Source organism: Canis aureus, chromosome 4 (genome assembly GCF_053574225.1).
Source record: "Canis aureus isolate CA01 chromosome 4, VMU_Caureus_v.1.0, whole genome shotgun sequence".
NCBI classification, from domain to species: Eukaryota; Metazoa; Chordata; class Mammalia; order Carnivora; family Canidae; genus Canis; species Canis aureus.
This window is the reverse complement of record NC_135614.1, coordinates 6,537,632-6,558,295: the sequence shown is the minus strand read 5'-3', so window position 1 is coordinate 6,558,295 and position 20,664 is coordinate 6,537,632. Positions and strand designations below refer to the sequence as shown.

At 49.7% G+C, this 20,664-nt stretch overlaps 1 long non-coding RNA gene across 1 annotated transcript; it reads left to right on the top strand.

Annotated features, from left to right (window-relative positions):
- The first annotated feature begins 2,487 nt into the window (after positions 1-2,487).
- LOC144312110 (uncharacterized) lies at positions 2,488-19,834 on the top strand. The gene is made up of 3 exons (XR_013377550.1): positions 2,488-2,731; positions 10,478-10,640; positions 18,247-19,834. It is a non-coding gene; the product is annotated as an uncharacterized LOC144312110 (long non-coding RNA).
- Positions 19,835-20,664: the final 830 nt, after the last annotated feature.

The window sequence follows — 20,664 nt, the reverse complement described above, 5'->3', positions numbered from 1 at the left end:
GAAGGCAGTCAGCACAGTGGGCAGATGATAATCTTTCCTTACATAAACCAGATCACCCCAAATCTAGAAGATCCATAACCGCCAGTCATTCTTGCAGAAGGTGAAAACAGCTTGTTTGCCTTAAAACAAAGAAACCCCAAGACCTCCTCATTGGCTTGGAAGTTGAAGTCGCTCAGTAGAAGGTGCATTTCTATTTTCGGTAGGCCTTGAGAAGTCACCAGAAATCCAGAAAAGAATTTGCCCCGAGATGTCTCTTAAAAGATTTAATAAAAGCACAAACAAAGACAGACGGAGGTCACTAAAAGCAGCAGCAGATCTGCCTGAGGAAGACGGTGGCGTCCAGCCACAGTCCCTTCACCATCTAATAATAAGGTCTTATTATGCCCATTTGATGATAACGAGGAGGGGAACCCTCTGCAGAAGGCTTCGCCCCAGGATTCCTGCCCCGCCCGCAGGTGGGGGCGCCGGCCTGCAGGCCTCGGCCGCCGGCCAGTGTCTGGTCGAGCAAAGCTGTCTGCAGCCGGAATGGCCGAGTGAGCCAATTGCAATTGAAATGAGATCAATACTACTCCTTTTTCTCTTGCTGGCTCCCGAGTGATTCATGAATCTGAAAACCAGTTCATGAATCAGAGTGAGGTGGGGAGGTGGTGGGGGGGTGGCTGGGGCGGGGGCGGGAGCACATTTGTGCTGTCAGGAACCTCAGTTTCTTTCGTGAACCCAGCCATGAGTTGCATAACGCTTGCCTGCCTGCGAGTTCTAACCGGTCTTTTCGGAAGTAGCTTTTGGCTTCCATTTGTTCCTTCTTTTCCTTCTCCAAAAGGGAAAGAAATGACACCGTGTGCCGATTGTGTGTTCCTCTGTGTCGGTGGGTAGCTTCACGCCCTTTGTGTAGCTGAGAATGTGTGTTCTTTGTATGTACGTGAGCACGAGTCCGTGTGTGCGTATGTATGTGTGCGCGCGTGTATAAATGGCTTTTGGATGCACGTTGTATGTGTGCCTGTGTGCTTGTGTGTGTTTGTGTGTGTGTGTGTGTGTGAGGGGGGGGCGGAGAGAGAGAGAGAACAAGCAACGTGGGACCGGCCGCAGGCCCTTTAAACCTGAACAGGAGCCAAGTTGATTTCTCAGCGGAGCTTCATAAGGAAGCAGGAGATGGGGCAGTTGGAAACCACAGCCCTGTGAGTGCTGATTACAGCCTGCTAAGGAAAATGAGATTTTTATCTCACAGGAATTCAGTTATAAAAATAAAATACAACGTCTGGCTTGATTCAGCTAAATGTACAAGCACCGGGGCGTTTTTAATTTAACGGGGAAGTTGGACAAGAGAAATGACCTAAACCATTGCGTTTCAAGAAAGTCAGGGGAGAGGGGGCGGTTACAGGAAGGAAGTGGGAGTGGAGGTGTGTGTGTGTGTGTGTGTGTGTGTGTGAGAGAGAGAGAGAGAGAGAGAGAGAGAGAGAGAGAGAGAGATGGAGGGAGAGAGGGAGGGTGAGCAGGAGGGAGGTGGATAGAGAGAGAAAAACCACCCTGCTGGCAAATGGATGCAGCAGGGATGATGTCACTGAAACAGTTGGAGGAGAGCAGAGAAAAACAACTTCGGAGCTGTGCTAATCCTGTTTGCTGCCCTGAAGGGGAATGGAAGGCAGCCAAGGCAGGGAGTTCTGGGAAACCATATAAGGGTGCCAAACAAGCTTTGCCGCCAACATTAGGAACTGACAGCTTTGTTCTTTGTAAGTTGGCTGCCCGCCAGAGGCCTCATTTCAGCTCAGCGGCATGATTACCCTGGCGGGCAGCCAGCCCCGCGCTCAGAGCTCCTTTTCTTCTCCCCGAGCCTTTTTTTTTCCTCTTTCCCTTTGCCAAACATGGAGCAGTTACCATGGCAGTGGAAAGTAAAGTTTAAAACACACACACACACACACACACACACACGCATGCACACACACGCACAACCAAGTAGAGAGGCACGCCTTGATCCAGATGTGCCACATGAGAAGACAGCAGAGGCAGGGAACCGATCCATCAAGCTTCGGAAGAAAACGCTGGAGCGCTCGCTTGCTGTCAAGCTCCGAGGTGATGCCGGGATACAAAGAGGACCGGACACAGACGGGGCTCGGGCTGGCTGTTTACAGAGAGAGGGGGCTGGCTCCCAGGCCTTGTTTGCCTTCCCCCCTCCCCTTTCCTGAGGCATTGTGCAGTACGTAATGTGAAACGGAAAATGTCATGATTTCCACTGGGAATGCGTCCACAGTTTTGAGAAAGCTCCAGAAAGCTGGGTCGGTGAAACACTACAGAAAGCAGGAAGGAGGGGGAGGAGTGTGGACGGTCACGGTGCCCCCTCCCCCCCATCACCAAGGTAGAGCCTGGAGCCGGCGGTCAAGGCCAAAAGGGCCATCAGGGCTGCTGGATTTGAGCCAGGCTGTGACCCTGGGGCTCCAGGCCCTGCAGGGGCGCGGGGGGCCGTGCAGGAGCGCACCGGGGCTTTCGGGGCTCTCGGGGCAGTGGGAGCCTGCCAGGCCCGCCGGGTCCTGGAACCCAGGGGTGGGGGCAGGCCTTCCTGCCACTTGGCAGAGGGCGGTTGTTTCACTTTACGAGGGGACTCTGTAAAGAGTCCAGGCGACTATTTTTAATCGGGTTCATTTTTCACCTGCTTGGAAAGTGGAACATCTCCTGGGAGGTGACAAGTCGTGATCAAAGGCAAGTCTCCAGGCAGAGAGAGAGCTGGCAGGCTTCCGAGGTAAAGGTTACTTAGAAGTGGAGGCTGGGTTGCCCTTGTTCCCCACTGCAAAATCTGACACTCCTCACCCTCGGGGTTCAGCAAGATTCTCGGAAAGGCCTCTTCTGGTTCTAGAAGGTGTCGTGGCAGGGGCTGACTTGGCCGTTTCCTGGCGTCTTCAGTTGGAAACCGGAAAGGCCGAAGCAGGGGCCGCTGTCACAAGGCCTGTTAGGGCCTCCCCCTAAAAGCAGACGAGCCGACTGCTGCCTTCAGACGGCCCACGAGGGGCCCCCTGAGCGGGACCTCCTCTGCCTTGTGAGAGCGCGCACCCGCCTCCCGTGTCCAGGGGGGACAGCAGAGGTGCCAGCCAGGCAGGAAACAGCTCAAGGTCATGGAGGAAAAACTAAAACTTGGCAAGTAGGAGACAGATCCCAGAAGTCCCTGTTCCTGCTCCTCTCTGCTTCTATCACGGGCCCGACTGCCTTTCTCAGGAAGCACGGGGCTCGCTGGGACAGGTGAGGGGGAAGCCATGACCTCTTTGGGGATGTTCCCCAGGCAGAGCAGTGGCCCTCAGAGGGCGGTTACCCTCGCCCGTCCCTGTCGGGCCGAGTCCCGCGCCCTCGCTGCCTCCCTGGCCTCCCATGCCCTGGCTGTCACCAGAGCCGAGGACATGGCACGGAGAGGTGACATGAGGAGGTGGCTTCTTCCAAACAGCACCCACAGCCCTGTGGTCCCGAGAGAGTAGCGGAGCCCGGGAGGTGGGCTGCCACAGAAGTGGCAGGCGGAGAAGACGGAGCAAATGAAAACTTGTTGCAAGGCAGAGCTGATCCAAAGACAAACATTAGTTTCTTCAGACTTAGGAGACAGGGGTGGCCTGGGTCTCCAAGCGGAACCACAAAGCTATTGTCCCCTGTGCTCTGCAGGTGACTCCCAGGCAGGGGCAAGTGGCTCTCTGGCCTCAGAGCAGGGGCAAGCTCCTGCAGCTCCCTTGAAGTGAGGAGGGCCTGGCCCTGTCCCCGGAGCTGACTGGAGTGCAGGGAACGCTCACCGGTGACTTTCCAGAAGCAACAGGGAGTCCAGTCCATTCGGCACAAGAGAGACCCGGAGTCACAGGATGTCTGAGCCCATGAAAGGCTGCAGATTCCCAACCCCGTTTGCTTTGTGTGTCTCCCCGGGTGCTGCCTGGAAGACCAGCCTATGGCCAGGATGTCTGAACCTGCCCTTCCCACTGTGGACAAGGGTGGAAATAGAATCCCCCCGGCCTTGTTTTCAGAGGGGCAGTGTTCCCTTCTCAGTCTAAGAGAAGGCCGAGTGGTGAGGAGTCTGTTCCCCCAGGGTGGGGGAAGCAGCGACCCCTGTCCCCCTCACCCAGCACCTCTGTGTAGCAGGTCACCTGGCCCCACAGGGGTGAATCTGTTTCCCCCAGGGGCTCCTCCTTTCTCAGAAGCCATAAATTTTACGTGGCATGAATGAAACAGCAGAAAAACCATTACCCTCGCTTACAGATTAATGTAAGTTTCCTATTAGGTTTGTCAGGCAGACAGAAGAGGAAGATCCTCGGGGATTTTTCTTTCCTGAGAAACCAAGGGAAAGCAAAAACAGATCTCTCTGTACGTGTGTGTGTGTGTCTATGTGTGTGACAGGGGAAATACCCAGCAGCAAAGGCCTAAAGTAAGAACAGTTTTTGCAAACAGGTTAGCTGCTCAAATTCTCCTGTGATCTTTTATTTCTGGTGCTGGTTATTCTCCCTCATTAAGAAGCTCGATTTAATTTCTTGAGCCACCTGCATGGTAAAAATAATGACATACAGACACGAAGCCGGCACGAAAAATCAATATACAGAGAGATTCCACCTTTGCCTTTGTTGCCTTTGGTCACCACAGCACTTTACAGCCATAAATGGAAAACATCTCAACTACTTCTCCTTGCACACAGACAAGGGAGACTCATCACTAGCCCCCCGTAGCTGAGAGACTTTGCCTGTTAGTGAAAGTCAAGGGTGAGAAATGCAGATAAGGCTCTAACGTGGATTTCATGGAGACAAGGCCTGACCGTTTACAGAGTGAAGGATTCAAGGATAATAATGTAACGAAAGAGTCTAACTTCAGATGTGGGGCCCCAAGGTGGTACTGTCGCTGTAATGAGTGCAGGACTCTTCCCCATTACCTGGGGCTCAAGCTGCAACCAGAGAGGGGCAATAAAGAGAGCCGTGGTAAGGCAGTGCCAGCCCCAGCTCCCCACACCACCAGGCGCACGCCCCTTGTCTCACCTTCCTTTCCTGCAAACTCTCCCTGGAGTCTGAGCATCCTAAGCTCCAGGGGTTCAGGACGGGTTGTTTGCCTGGGGAGGGAAAGATTGGGGCCATTTGCCTAAAAGTGTCTTCAGGACTCCACCCAGATGGGTTTGGTGAGTTTGAAGACCCATCAGGTCGGGGGAGATACTTGGAGTATCCATCCCCAAATTGATGTTTTGGAGCTTGCAGTATTAGCTGTGTCTTAAGAAGCCTGCCCTGACTGCTTCTAGCAGGAGGGGATTAGGAGAACTGCCATTTACCAAACTGGTTTTGAGGATTTTGAGAAGAGACTCAAGGGTTTGCCCGAACATTTGAATGTTCGTAATACGCTGTACTAAATCATGTCTCTTCCTGGTACAAATGGTCACAAGGTGGATCAGCTGACGCACGCATACCTGAATCTTTGGGTAGTCCTATTTAAAACTGTGCCACCTAGACACTTCTGGCGTTCGCCAACAGGTTCATTTTTCTAATCTCTGCAGCTTGCTACTAGTGCCACCAAACCTCCCACCGCAAGATGGAGAGAAGAGCTGCGCCACCTCTGTGTGTAAGGCCGCGTGCACGCACACTTAGCCCCTGTGTAAGGCCGTCCCCACATCCCAGCAGGCCGTGGGGATAGCTGCTGTCATTCTGCCCTCTCAGATAGGGACTGAGTAGCAGGAGTGCACCCAGGGCCCAAGTCTCTGTGGGCCTCCTGCTGGCCCTGAAGACCACCACGGAGGTAGGTCCCAATGAAAAGCCATGGAAGACACCACCTGGCTCCTTTCCCAAGGAAGCCAATCCAGAATGCCAGGGGAAATATCTCATGTGACCACAGGCTGGGCACAGATTCTTAGGCTGCTTCCTGGTCCTTTTATATTTACGCAAGAAGGCATCTGTTAAAACTAGGAACGTTCTTTCGGGCCACAGAGTGAGTCCTGGTGCATAAATCTGGGCTGACGTCACACACTGCGCTTCCATCCGCCTGTCTGTGATAAACATGGGACAGGACCGGAAGGGGGGGAAAAGGGATGTTTCCCTCACTTGTCTGCAGAGAGGGGCTGCAGGGCTCTAGAGGTGACCTGGCCACTAAGTGATCCTCCCTCAAGTGTGGGGCCTGCAGGCTTAGCTCTAGGGCTTGTGTGCTTTTCCCTCCAGCCTGGGGCTGGCTTCTCAAGGCCCTGCATGAACCGGGAGCCTGGTGGCCCTTTGCAAATCTCCTATGTCTCTGGTTGTCTCAGCTTCCGCACTTCGGTAGATGACGTCTCCAAAGCATTTGATGATTCCACCATCAAGGGAGAGCTACTGGGCAGAAGCTTAACAATCACCCGTGGCAATGCACAGCGGTGCCAAATGAGTAGGGCAGATCACAGAAGCCTGTCAGCATTTTGGGGAAGGAAAGCACTTATTAACTCTGCCAGTGAATGAGCTGGATTCTCGGAGTCTGTGCACCTAGACTGAGGGCTCCGTCTCCGTGGGTCCTACACGTGTCTGGAGATCTGATCCAGGTGCAAGAGTCCCTATGATGGGTTCCCTAAATGCTGGTGCTGTGACGGGCAGCCTCTGGGCACATCTTGCTTTTTCAGCCACGGTGTGAGCTCTTTGAGGGCCCAGGGTGCATTTCTGTTTTCCCCTGTGTCCTTGGAAAAACTGGCAGGACCCAGTGCCTTGTTGGAAGTCCCAAAAATCTCTTCTTGGAAGACTGAACAGAGAAGGGGTGAGGCTCTGAGAGGCACTGGGCTTAGATGCGCTATCTGGACTCTGGAACTTCAGGATAGCTTCTCAGACGATCAAGCTTAGCCTTAAAGGCAGCTGAAAATCAGGTAGTCTCAGGGCCACCGTGCATCCCACCCCCTACCCCCTGCCTCCGGGCAGCGGCAATCCAGCGGCTCGCCCAGCCCGCCGTCCACCATCCCATGGAGGTGAAGCCTTGCTAGCAGACCAGAAAGTGACCCATCCGGTTGTGCTGTTTAGTCATGGTCCAAATCTGGAGTATTTAACTCGCCTAACTGGGGCTTTTATTGCAGCAACCTGTACACTTATACTATTTTATGTGCAATGGCAGGGGAGGGACTGGTTTGGGTTTTTTTGTTTTTAAAGATAATTAGAAAAGTCTCTAATGTTCAGCCAGAATGTATCCTAGTGGTCCGTGTAGGTTTTTAGCCAAGTGATACTGTATGTAATCAGGAAAAGGTAGACGTGTATATCACCTACATCTCCCCGCAACTGCGTGAGATAACATAAAACTGCAGGAAGTACCGAGCAAAATGAATAAAAGCAGTCTATTCAACCCTGAGCATGCCCTCTCTCCCCTGCCTGCTCTAAAAACACCATTCCGAAGATTAGGATGGGTGACGCTGGGCCGGGCTCCTATTTCCCCAAGTCACAAATCACCTTAACTTCTATGTTGTAGCTGTTGGAGTTTAGGTGAGGTCCACGAAATGCTTCCAGCAGAAGTTATAGGCTGGCTTTGGCTGCAGGGATTTTGAACCTTGTGCACATTTATTGAACATTGCCTATGTGCAAAGTCACCTGGAGGGAAATGTGACCTTAGGGACAGTACAATCGAGTAGGGGTCAGGAAAAGTGATGGAGACAGCATCTTTGATTCTCTGGGAAAATTCTGATCTGTGAGTATGACCTGTGATTAGGATGGTGCCTTGCCTCCCGGTGAGGAGTTCTGCCCGGACTCACCAAGTGCAGTTGAGCAGGAACGTGGTCCTTGCCAAGGGCCCCCAGAGACATTTACTGCATGCTCCCCTGCACAACAGTCCATGGCAACCCTGCTCTGCTTGACAGCAAGGACAGACTCTGCCGTCCTGAGGCTCAGCTTCTCCAAGGCTGTAGAGGGGGTGAGGAAAGAATCTCCATGGCACATCCAAACCCAGAGATACTGGGCCCGACTCCCAGGGAAGAAGCTATAGCTATATTTTAGGCTATACTAGGGGCTACTGATGGAAATCAGTGGGTTGGCTAAGTGAACTCTGGCAACCGGATCCAACCTAAAGGTAGGGAAGTCCATCCTGCATTGTGGCCACCTGTGCACCAGACAGTGTGGGCTTTCGAGCCAAGGACTCACTGATCAGAGAGACACTTAGGGGTGTGTTTTCCCTCCAGGGCAGCCTTCTTTGCTGTGCCTTGCAGGGAACAGCAAGGGCAGGGGAAGCCCCAGGCTGGCCTCTCCTGGACATATGCAGTCCCTGGAGTAGATGGTCAGGAAAGCCCAGCATCTTTATCACGAGAGAGGCAATGGACTAGCACGGGATCCGTCAGCCTCTGGGAGGAAGGATCCACCAGCAGCAGCATTCCTTACCACGTGTGCACTTTACAATTTCCAAAACGCTGTCAGAGCTAGGAGCTCAGTGGAAGGCAGGGCACATTCTCCATGCACACTGCCCCTGGTTTCAAAACCAAGCCACCAGAAACCCAAAGAGAAAACAAAAGGAGCCACCAGGAAAAATCAAGGTATCCAGCGGTTTCACGAGACCCAGCTCTAACTACTGATCAAGCTGAAGACAAAAAGACCCTGCCAGGCAAATCCTCTGATGCCCTCACTGATCTGTCTTTCACTATCAGAAAGGAATGCAGTGAGGCCAGCAGGGGCAGGGAAAAAAGGAAAGGAACAAGAGTGACTCGGGAAAAACTAGTACCGTGTTTCCAGCGCTGAGTCATGTTTTACAGTGACCCAGGCCTGCGGCCTTAACTTGTGACAAATAATGAAAATCCACACACAGTTCTTTCTGGCATCATCACTTGTGAGTAAATGCAAGAACAGGCCTGTTTGTATATAGTCACATCGTCATGATTCATTAGAACTCCCCAAAAATATTTAGTTACCCAGCTGGTCCCTAGAGGCAACAATCACAAAGTTTGAAGAATAGTATTGTCAACGGTAATTTCAAATTTTATCTTATTTTATTTATTTATTTTTTAAGGATTTTATTTATTTATTTGTGAGAGACACACAGAGAGAGACAGAGACACAGGCAGAGGGAGAAGCAGGCTCTCCACGCGGAGCCTAACAATGGACTGTATCCAGGACCCTGGGATCATGACCTGAGCCAAAGGCAGCCGCTGGAACACCGAGCCACCCAGGTGCCCCTAATTTCAAATTTTAAATAGAAAAGCATTCTTGACATGACTCTTAAGATGGCAGTGGGTATTGGGACAGGGGGGACTCTGAGCCACCAGCCCTCCAGCCCTGTGCTGCTGGTGAACAGGGAAGACAGGGGCCTTGTTGGGAGCAGTTCTGTCACAGTGCTGTCCTCTCCACCCTGGCTCGTCCCTACCTGCTGGGTTCCTGCATCTTTCTGGAAGTTCCTAATCTTCTAGGCAGCTTCTTCCATCTCCAGGTCCCCTTGTGGAAATCTGATATTTTCAAATGTGCCCTCAGGTATTTCATTGGATATGGAGGATGCAATCCTATCCCTATCCCAACTCCAAGCCACCAAGGATAACCTCCCTGGGAACCCAACCCACAGTTCTCAAATGGGGAGGCATCCTCCACTTGACAGGCCTCCACCTGGCCCTTCTCTTGACTTGGAGAGAGAGAGCAGAGATCACAAAGTGCCCACTCCCAGGGAGTTCCCAGACTAGCGGGTGGAGACCAGGAATAGATAAACAGCCACACATAAACTGAGAAATAGCACACAGTGATAACCACTCTTCAGAGGACTAAAGCAGGATGAAAAAACACCTGGGCAGGCAGCAAAGGCCTCTGGAGAGATGACCTTTAGTTCTGGATGGAGGAGGGAGCCAGCTCTGCAAGATCTGGGGAGCAGCATTCCTAGAGAAGGGAGCTGTTGGGTCAAGGCCTCAGGGCAGGAATGAGTCTACTGTCTGTAAAACAGAGCAAAGGTGACTTGGGAGGAAGGTAGGGAGCCTGCAGGACTTCCAATATACATTCTGGAGAGGATTAAAACCAATCGTTGGATTAGAGGGCCTCAAGGGCTGTAATGGGTTTGGTCTATAAGGTTTTGCCATCACTTTGGTGGTTGTGTGAAGAAGATGTGGGGGTGGCGGAGGCCAAGAGGAGGCAGAAGCCTGGTTCAGAGGTATGTTCTAGGTCCCAGCAAGAGAGAGAGCTCTGACAGTGGCCTCTACTGGGCTGTTACTGCCACAGGGGCTCTAGCACAACCCGTGGCAATGTTCCAATCTGTTCTGGGTATGGCATGCTGGGATTCTGGTCAACTGATCCAGGTGGTGCCCTCCCCCATGTGCCATCCTCCCGAGCTCTCCCACCGCAGAGCTTGATTAAATCCAACTAAAGAAGACCCCTATGTCATTTCTGGCTTTAAATGGCCTCACAGAAAAGATACACCTTGCCAGAAGCTTCTCTCGCTTGACCCAGCATAGCATGCACCACATGGTTATTTCTTGGCTTCCCAATCCTACCTGCCACTGGCCTGTCCAGCTCCCCATACAGAGCCTGGCTGCGTTCTGGCATCTAACCTTTGGCTCCATCTTCTGGCTTCTCATCCTGGCTTTCTCCCTCAGCCCAGTAGCTCCAGGGACAGAACATGCAGCAAGGATCCTCTTGTTTGACTTGGCCCAGCAGCGCCAACACGGGTCACCGTCCCTGAGGATGGATCTCACCCAGTCCTGGCCTCACTGCTGGGCAGCCCTGAAGGGGCTGAGGGCCAGTGGACTAGGCTCAGAGGTAAGACAGGAAAAAGGGAAAAGATTCGCCAGCCAGAGAGGGGGCAATAGAAGCATGAAACCCTTTCATACAGATTTCCAGAGGGGGAGATTCTAGAATGATTGTAAGAATAGTAATAAATATTGCCAATCACTGAGTGCCCACCCTGTGCTTGCTCCCAGAAGACATTTTGGATCCAATTTCTTATTTCACCTCAATTGTAAGGCATGGGGGTAGTCACAAATAAGGAAACAGGTTTGGACTGCCTTAGAAGCACACCAAGGCAGCACATCCAGCAGTGCGGAGGGACATCCCAACCCAGGTCCCTGTCTGCAAAGCCTGGGTCCTGGAGCACTGCTCCAGCGGATGGTGACCCCTGTGGCCTGGACACGTGGGTGGGCAACTGAGGGTCTTTGCTCCCTTCTCAGAAATTGAGCCAAGAGAAGGGTCCTGCGTGTTCATCTGTCCCGGTTTCTGTGTGCATGCTAATGGGCCCCCGAGTCCTTCTCGGGCGCATCTGTCCTCTCTCTGTTTTCCTCTGATTCTCAATAACTCAGACAAGACCTGAACTGCACACCTCTGGTTTCCCGTTCCACAGCACTGGGCTCTGGGCTCTGGGCTCTGTACCGAGGGAACACTCGATGAGTGTTATTGACTGGCTGACTCAGGCCCTGTCTGCCCACAAGAGCCATTTTGAGCAGCTTTGACTGAAATACGGATGGAGTCGGTTAAAGTCAAATAAGCAGTCTGGTCGATTCTCTCCTTCCTTCCCACCCCCATCCCCAACGCTGCCTGGAGACGGTAGGTTTTCTCCTTCTTGAAGGAGGACAAGAGGCAGCAGAGCACCCCCGCTCCCCTGAGAAAGGCAGCCAGCACTCTCTCCACCACTGGAGCTTGTCAGGCAGATCCCAATTCTCCAAAGGAGTGGGCTCTAGGCCTGTGATGGCCTTCTTCCCCTCTCCTGCCATCTTCACCTGGCAAACACTATGAGCACCTGCTCCTTGCCAGGCAGCAAGGAACAAACACAACCTGGCTCTCTGTGTCCCTTCTCTGTCATTCTGGGAATAGACAGGGAAGGAAGGTGATTCTTAAAATCAAAAGAAGAAGAAGAAGAAGAAGCCTGTGATCACCCAAGAACTTACTTATTTGATCCCTACACAGATACTTGAATAAAGCATAGACTTCATTAATAAAATAAGCTGGATACAAAACAAGTCAGGGGATATTCATTGGGTGGGATCTTCTAAACCCTGAAACCCTGATTTTTAGGACTTAATATTAAAAGGAAAAAGAAAAGAAAAAACACACATGTGTTTTGCTTGTGCACACTTGAAATGTCCCCGATGGGAACTAATGATATTGGTTGGCTCTCAGAAGGGGAATGGCTGTGTGGGGCAGAGGAGTGGGAGGGAGACTGTTCATAATAAATTCTTTGAAATATTTTAAATCGTGATCATATGAATAGACAGCTTATTTAAGAAATAAAGAGAGACACTATTTTAGAAAGCAAGAGCAGGCAAAGCAAAGCGACACAGAGATGAAATCATCCAAGCCCTAGGCTACCCCAGCAAATGAGTCTCCTAAAAAACATGCCATCACAATAATAACCTCGTCATATTCAGATTTTGGTGGCATTTACGCATAACTTTTTCTGTAGGGACCAACTCTTTCAGAGCTGCTGAATGCCTTTCTCATGCTCTGTAAGGCACAGACCAGAGGCATGGGTAGTTAATCTTAGGGGAAGGAAAATGGTAGAAAGGAGGTGAGTTGGATTGACCCCAAACCATTGTTTGTAACTTCACAGAACTCAGCAAAAACAGAGCAGGAGGTGGGAGCGAAGGGATAGAAATATTGCTTCTCCACTGGGCCCTCCCTGAGTCAACCTTGAATGAGCCCCATCCTTGACCCAGCCTATTTCATCACCCATTGCTTTGGGCCTGGGTTGGGAAGGGAGGAAGAGCATTTAGAAACAAGGAAGGAAAGAAAGAGAACCAGACTAGAGAGAAGACAAGGAAGCAGCGGGGTAAAGGGAAGGCTGTGGGCACTCAGACTCAGCGGTTGGGGCTGGAAGTGTTACATCTCACCTCACCTGTCCCCCTTCTGCCTGCCTGACCCCAAAGGAAGTCAAGGGAGCTTGTAAAATCCCGCAGGCAAATTCCCTAGTTCCTAGTTCCATAGCCTTTAAAGAAGAGCTTTTCTTGCAGCAAAGGTCAGATGCTGTGGTGGGTTCCCAGCCTTCCCCAGAGGAGGATCTACCTGCCCCTCTGAGGCAGCTCCTTCCACCCCTGGGTGAGGGAGTGCAACCAACGGAGAGAGGAAAGGAACTTTGCAGGAGCGGGGGGACACCCTCCCAAAAGAAAGGCTCTTGTCCCCTTCTTCCAGAACCATCAGCTTCAGGGTGGCGTCACTCATGAGCTGCTTTCCACTTACAGATAAAAAGAGAGGGGAGAGAGGAGAGGAGAGGAGAGGGAGGGAGAGAAGCAGGCACAGATGTGAATTACCGGGTAATGCTGAGTGGCTCCCCTACTGAGCTTGTTGCCATGGCAACACACTCTGGTTATGGACCACTTTGGGAGGGGGTGCAAAGAATCACAGGGAAATTTCACGAAAACAGCAGTGTGAGTTTGGGCCTAGGCTTTCTGTATTTCTGGAAACGTTTTTTTGGTGTGTGTGCAGATGCATTTTTTTACCCCTCCCCCTGGTCCTCCCCCTGCATATTCAGCTGTCATGAAGCATGCCCAGAGCTCTCAGATCTTCCCCATCTTCTTTTCCATACTTACACCCTTCCATCATTCAGAGTGCCTCTTCAAGCCTGTCTTCCCTAAATAAACCAGGAGGCTGTTGGATGTTTCCTCCAAACATGCTTTATTATACTTGCATTTTCAATATTGCTGTATTCAACCTTGCATCTATACTATGGATTTACTAAATTTCCTGGGTCTATCACATTTGTACCTGGTATGAGTTCTCGGAGCACATCTTTGTTCTGTGACTTTGTCCTACAGTGACTACTCCAGAGTGTGACAAGTCATGAGAAGGCAGAGCTCTGTTTCTGCAATGCCAAGAGCCCAATCAGGTGACTAGTCGGTGGGGGGGCAGGGGGCTTGGCAAGTGGCAACGAGAGGAGGGCAACATCACTGCAGTCACAGATTTCAGACATGAAGAGGCCTAAGGGAGAGCTGGTCAACCAACAGTGCTTGTTCAATTTCTTCTGGAATACCTCCACTTTCTGCAGGAGAGGACCTTTCAATTACTAAGCAAGTCCCTTCTCAAAAATGCAAAAAGTGCCAGCTATCTCATGGATGGGATTGGCCTATCATGTCACCAGGTCTTTCTACGATGTATTGAGCGCCCAATGGGTATAAGGTGACTTGCTATCATTTGATTCTCATATAAACCCCGTTGAAGAGAGTCTTATCATCTTCACTTTACAGATGGGAAAAGTGAACAAGTAGCAGAGCTGAGATTGGACCCCCATTGTGTCTGACTCTGAAAGCCACACTATTCTGCTGCCCCTTGCTGCCTCTTTGGAATATAATGATGATGAAGAAGCCAGTTGGAACCAGCTGGAGGAGGGAGGAGAAGGAGAAGGAGCCTGACTCTGTCTGCCAGCCACTGATCTGCTCTCAGCGCTGCAGTTTAAGTTGTGGGGTTGGAGCTCAGTGTTGCTGAGAAAATTATTGGCATGGCAATTACATACCTTCTCACCACCTCCCTCTTACTAAACAGAGGAGCAACAGGGATGGGCAAGAGGGAAGCATGGCAGGTGCCAGAGACCATTCACTGAGTCCTTAGTTTATGGTCCGACTTGGGAAGGTAGGCTTTAGTGAAATATCCTTCGAGGTTATTGCCATGTTATAGCAGGTATGGGCATATACAACAGTAATAACAATTCCACCAAGTGTCATTTACTGTTTTTTGTAGTTATCAGGCACTATCTTAGATGCTTTATAGTCAGGACTTTATATAACTGGCTCGAAAGTTAAAGCGATTTGCTCAAGGTCCCATAGCTAGTAAGTGGCAGGACTTCAACCTGGTCCATGTGGTTGAAAACCCGTGCTCTTTTCAACACTGAGCACTGACTCCCTGAGTCATCAAATGGTTCGACCAATATTTGTTGAATACCTACCATAGCAGATACTGCTCCGGATGCTAGGGATACATCAGTAAATACAGATTCTGGCCCTCATGGGATGTGAGGGGGAGTGCTATGGGGAAAAAAATAAAAATAAAAAAAAAATCCCCTAAGCCAGAGTGAGAGAAGATTGCCCAGGAGACAGATGAGGCCGGTGATGCAGGCAAGTTCAATAAGCCTGGGAGGGCCCAACCAGCAGGTGAGATCAGAGCCAGAGCTCGGGGAGGGACTTAGCCACAGCACTATCTGGGCAAGTGAGCAGCAGACAGAAAAAAATGATAGGACAAAGGCCCTATCTGTTCTGAGCAGGTGTAGTGCTACCTGCCTTATGTTTTCAAAGGATCGCTGGCTGGCATGTTGGGAGTACAGTGTTGGTGTCAAGGACAGAAGCAAGAACACCTACTAGAGGTCACTACTAGGACCCAGGGTGACATGGTGTTGGGCCAAGGTGAAGGTTCATGGAGCTGATGAGCAATGGTCAGATTCTGGATATATTTTGAGGAAAGAGGATTTTCTGACAGTTTAGATGTAGGGGATACGAAAACGAGAGAAGTCAGTATGACCTCAAGTTTTGGGGCTTGAACAGCTTGAAGGAGGATGTTCCCACCAGGGAGTTAAGAAAGCTGTGGGCGGAGCAGGAGTGGGTGGGAGGGGCCAAGGGGGCAGTGAGGAAAACAGTTTTAGACACGTTGAGTTGAAAATGTCTATTCACTTAGCAGAGATGTCCAGAAGGCCTTTGGGTATATTTTGAATGTGGGAAATATTTTAGAATATCTATAAATAAGTATGACTTTTAAGATTTCAGGTGTAAGCTTCATTCACCAAGGGAACAAAAAAAATGATATCAAAACTTCTTATTTTACATAAAACACTTCATGGATTAAGTGCCATAGTATTCAGTACAATAGAAATTCCTGACCTGGGTGGGCAGGAAAAAAGGAAGAAAGTCACCCAGAAGCAGAAGAGGAAGCTGGTCTAGGATTAGTCATTTCTGTTCCAGGTGATCAAGAGCTGGCTGACTATACTCAAAGAAACCTTATGTCCAAGGAATACAATGCATTTGAAATAAGTATTTTTATCTGAACAGAGGATTCAAATATCACATATAGCCCTGGAAATGAAAAGCCTGACTAACTCTACATTGAGTCAACAAAACTCTTGGGACCCAGTTGTTAACCTGAAGGTAACCAGTGGGCCAACAGGCACTCATTGGTGGATCTTTCTCTGAATCAAGAAACAATGGGAAGGGTCATCACTACCGGCTCCACACCAAATGTGCTTTAACGTGTCTCCAAATTTCTCGACTGATTGCTACAAGTCTCAGAAAAAGGACAGAGCTGTCACCCAAGGGTTGGAGCTCCTGCTTTAGAGAAGTCACCACCCGTGGTGCCTTACCATTTGAAGCCCTCACGGTCGCATGTACCTTTTTGATATCTCTACTTTTTGATGTGTGCAAAAGAAATTCATCAATTCAGATCTTGGGAAGTTACCAGCCAAGACTGTGATGTCACGAGTATACAATAATCACCAATAATTGAGAATCGGCAGCACTATCTCAATCTGCACAGCATTCAGAAAGTTCATATGAAATACCTCTCAGCAAGGCAGAGCTGAGACCTCAGTGTGATAAGCAAGATTTTAAGTCTTCCTGGAGAGAACTGGGTGCCTTGTCATGGAACCTGCTGTAGACATATTGACATTCTCATCTGTTTTTCTCCTGGGCTCTGGATTCCGTTTATAAAACCTCTCATCGTTATCACCAGCAGGATCAGTAACTAAGGGGGTCTGGATGCATTGAGTTAAAGAATGCCTGGGCCTCTGTGGTCACTGGCAATGGTTTTTGGATGAAGAGGGACAAGGAAACACCCCTAGTAGTTCGTCTTGGCCACCCTTCCGTACACATCACTGCACTAGCTCCACTGTACACAAGGGTGACGGCCTCTGTCACTATGAGCCAACTTAGAATATGGAAGGGGGTTTGCAGGCTCCAAAGAACCAGGGGACACTACCAATAGAGGGCGATGGGTGCCAGACCACCCCCCCCCACACACACACACCATTCTCCCTGACTATCAAATGTCCACTTACATTATCCCCATTACTGCTAGATGTGGAAGCCAATGAAAACTCTTCCATTTGAGAAACATTATGTATCCAGGCTTTCCATACTACAGTGATAACTGTTTGCATGCCCCTATCCTCCCCAGTCTGTGAGCCCCATAAATACAAGGATGAGGCTCTTCAGTTTTATATCCATAGCAGAAGGCCCTCAGCCCTGTGCACAGTGGGTGCCCAATAAACATCAACCAATTGGATGGGGAAACTAAGGCACAGGTCTTGTCCTGGGGTCATTATGAGACCACAAAATCTGGAAACAAGCTCAGAATTTTTCCATTTGCAGACCAGAGGGCAGATGAGAGCATGTGCTCCAAGCTCGACATGATCTACAAAGAATGTTTTCTAAGCTCATTTCTAAGAAGGGGGCCAAGGAGTGAGGCGTCTTTTTCCCCTGGAATCGGGCTTTTGTGCCTCTGCCCAAAGGAGTCGCGCTGCCGTCATGCAGAGTGCTGTTCCCGCGTCATCTGCTGGGAACATCACAAGAGGAGGCTGCTTCCCCTAGTCACCCCGCCCCCCCCAGCTGCAGGATAAATGTCAGGGGGAGGGAAGCGCTGCTGCACTGGCAGACCACATTCTACTCATTCTGCTGAGGGTCATGCTTTGAAAATATCTCTAATTTTGTTTTCATAGCTTGTTAACCTTTTCCTTCCCAAAACAATGCCCGTGTTTGTTTTGGCTCCTTTCACGTACTGAGGACGGGTCTGAGTTGGTTGCACAAAAGCATTTTTCCCTTAATCTCATTACAAGGGCTCCTCAGTCTTGAATTCTTCCCAGGGCTCGCTTGCTGTGAAGTGATTTCCTCTTGGAATCGGTTTCTCTTTGTGAAGCTGGGAGAGCAAGTATGTTTGGTTTTTTAGGGAAACAGGGACAGAGAGAAAAGACAAAAGCAAAGAAAGCAAAAACAAGTGATCTGTGATAAACAGAGAAGCTCCAACAAAAAGTGGACCCAACCTCAGACTCCCGTGGCTTTGAGCAGTAATATTCACATTCGAATTTGTCCTAGGATGCCACACAGGGGTCATTCTTCGTACTGTTGTTTCTTCTCTACCTGAAGTTTATAAAATGTGTGATTAAGAGAGCCAAAGCTTTTGCAGCTGCTATTTCCCATGTGTTCAGAGTATCTGATTTCATCCTTTTTGCCCTTTGAATGTTGTGTGTCTGCCCGTTGGCCATGCTGGCTTGGTACTCACACACATGGCTTTTCCAACATGTTCCTTCTAAGTGTTGTGGACAAATTCACATTGGATTTTTACTCTTATGTCTTAATGTTCATCATCAGTTCTTGAGGAATTTTATGTTCAACTCTTGGGGTGAGGGTGAAATTTTCTATCCTTCTTCACTAAAATATTTCTTTTCCTTTCAATTGTGTCACAGATTGTACCTGCAAATACAAAAGTGAAACGAGGGCCAAAAGACTCTGGAAGATAAATGGGGGCCCTGGGGGAAACTTACACCAAAAACTAAACCAATCTGCAGTAGCCTGACTCCCTGAATGACCAAGGGAAAAAAAATCAGTCATGTTTTCCCTATCATGTGTTGTACAAACCCCTGTAGATTGTATGCACACTATTCTATATAACAGGAAAACATACCGTTGCCTTTCTCAGGCCCACACTTTACTTCTCACAGTAAATAGAAAAATGGGATGACTGCCCTTCGAGAGGCAGCAGAGCCAGTGGTTCTCAAGTGCACTCAGCTTTCTTTCTGGGACTGAGCCCTCACTCCTCTGGGCAAGTTTCTTCCTCATCAGAAGGGGCTGATAACAGCGCCTGCCACATGGGACACCAGGTAGCATTTCTTCTTCTCCCCTTATACATGAATCTGGATGTGAACTGAAAGACAAGAAATATAAAGCAGGGTCCCTGCTCTTCAGCAGCTTCCAAGCCCGTGAATCTCACAAATGAAAGAAGAGACTACAAGCAAATTCTTGACAGCATCTCCCATGTCCTCACACAGTTTCTCCCACTATCTCTTTATTGTATGTTCATGGAAAACGTGTGTGGGGAAGGCAAGGACTCCGGAAGCCAGAGTCCTGGCCCTGCAGCAGCTTATCAATCACCATTCATCTTGGAAGCTCACAGCCCCCCATGCCCATTTGCTGAAGGGGAGTGACTCACCGTGACACCAACAGCAATGCTGACAGTTAATTGAATTCCGGAGCTAACGTTTCTTCCTACCTATAGCAATTCTTCACAGCTCCCAGCTCAAGATTGCTCTAAGCAAGCTGCTGTGTTTATGAGAGAGAGAGAGATAGAGAGGGTGGGAGAGAGAGGGAGAGAGAGAGAGAAACAGAGGAAAAGAGAGGGCATCTTTCTCAAGTGATTGAAAGATCAGCATTTGTATGTAAGATTTCACTTTGCTTTGACTTTCAGGCTTAGAACTTATGCAAACTTGGTCCAGAAGCAAATGGACCAGACAGTTTTTATGGCTGAATATTGCAGTTAGCATCATCCTGTGAGGCACAGGGCAATGACAGACCAGCCTTAACCGGCAAGCAGCTGGCCCCTGTTTTGACAGTCTTTTATCTTCCCAGCAATGACCAAGGGCGGTTGTTATTTGCTGACTGCCTGGCTGCTGGTTAGGAGTATAGAAACTAATACATGTGTAGAGAATTTTTTTGAGCAAAGATTTATTTCTAGAGGCCCTTCACAACATGTGTATATTTCAAGAGGAGAGTGACTATGCAAGGTGAGGAAGACCAATATTTCTATTTGGAGCATTGAGTGTTAGGAAGTGGGCTTGATTGGTCTGATGCAAGTCAGGTTGCTCTGGATTATGGTGGAAGCAGGTACTTCCATAAATAACTAAATAAATAACTAAATAAATAAATGTCACAATAGATGATTCATTCAAACTGTTTAGCAAACCGCCTCAGAGATCATGTGCTCACAAAAGCAGATAAAGTTTTTGGGAGATTACAAACGAGGCAGTAGGGTCTGAGAAAGGGACCCCCGCCCCCATATGGGAAGCCTCTCTGAATGGTTCTTCAGAAGCTCTGTTTGACGGCAGCGTTTTTTCATGGTTGGTCATGGACGCATTCTCTTTGGTTCCTGGTTATTCAGGATTTATCTGGGGCAAGATGACGACATAGGTGAGCTCGCCAGGGCCATCCCTTCTGGAAGCCCTTTTCGTTCCCAGGGAGGTCCTGGTTCACAGCTCACACCTGTCTGCTCTGTCTGTCTGGGACCCTGCCCAGGCTGAGAGCTCACCACTACAGGAGCAGGAAGCAGCTTTAGGCTGGGGGGAGCTAGTGGGCAGAGGTGAGGCCAGCGTGCGGGGACGGTCGGTCCATGTCTGGGGCTGCAAGTCCTGCACCCTTGCAAAATGACTTAGGGGTCCCTCCCAGCTCTGATGGTGGCCCTGAGGATTGGAGAAGGGCAAATGGCTACACTGGCAGAAAGCATGGCAACCCACATCTTTGACGCTCTGTTGTTACAGAAGAGACTTCTGACTCACACACGTTCATAATAAAGCTCTGCCTCAGACTTGTTCTAAACCCCTCTCAGATCACCTGCAGGCAGACAGTGTGCTGGGAAGGAGTTTGGGGAGGGCTTGAGACCAGCTGGTTTGGTTTGGTGACACTGGTCTTCTAGGCATTTCTATCCAGTAGAATCCTTCCTCCTTGCTCTCCAATAGCAGGTTGTAGAAGTTCATTCAAGAGATGTGGATCTGAGTCCTGGCTAGTTATCTGAAGTTTCTTCAGAAATGTTCATAACTCTTTGGGGTTTTGAGTTTTTTTCCCTGAAAATTCCAGACTAATTATAGTAATAATTCAACTAACAACAATACCTG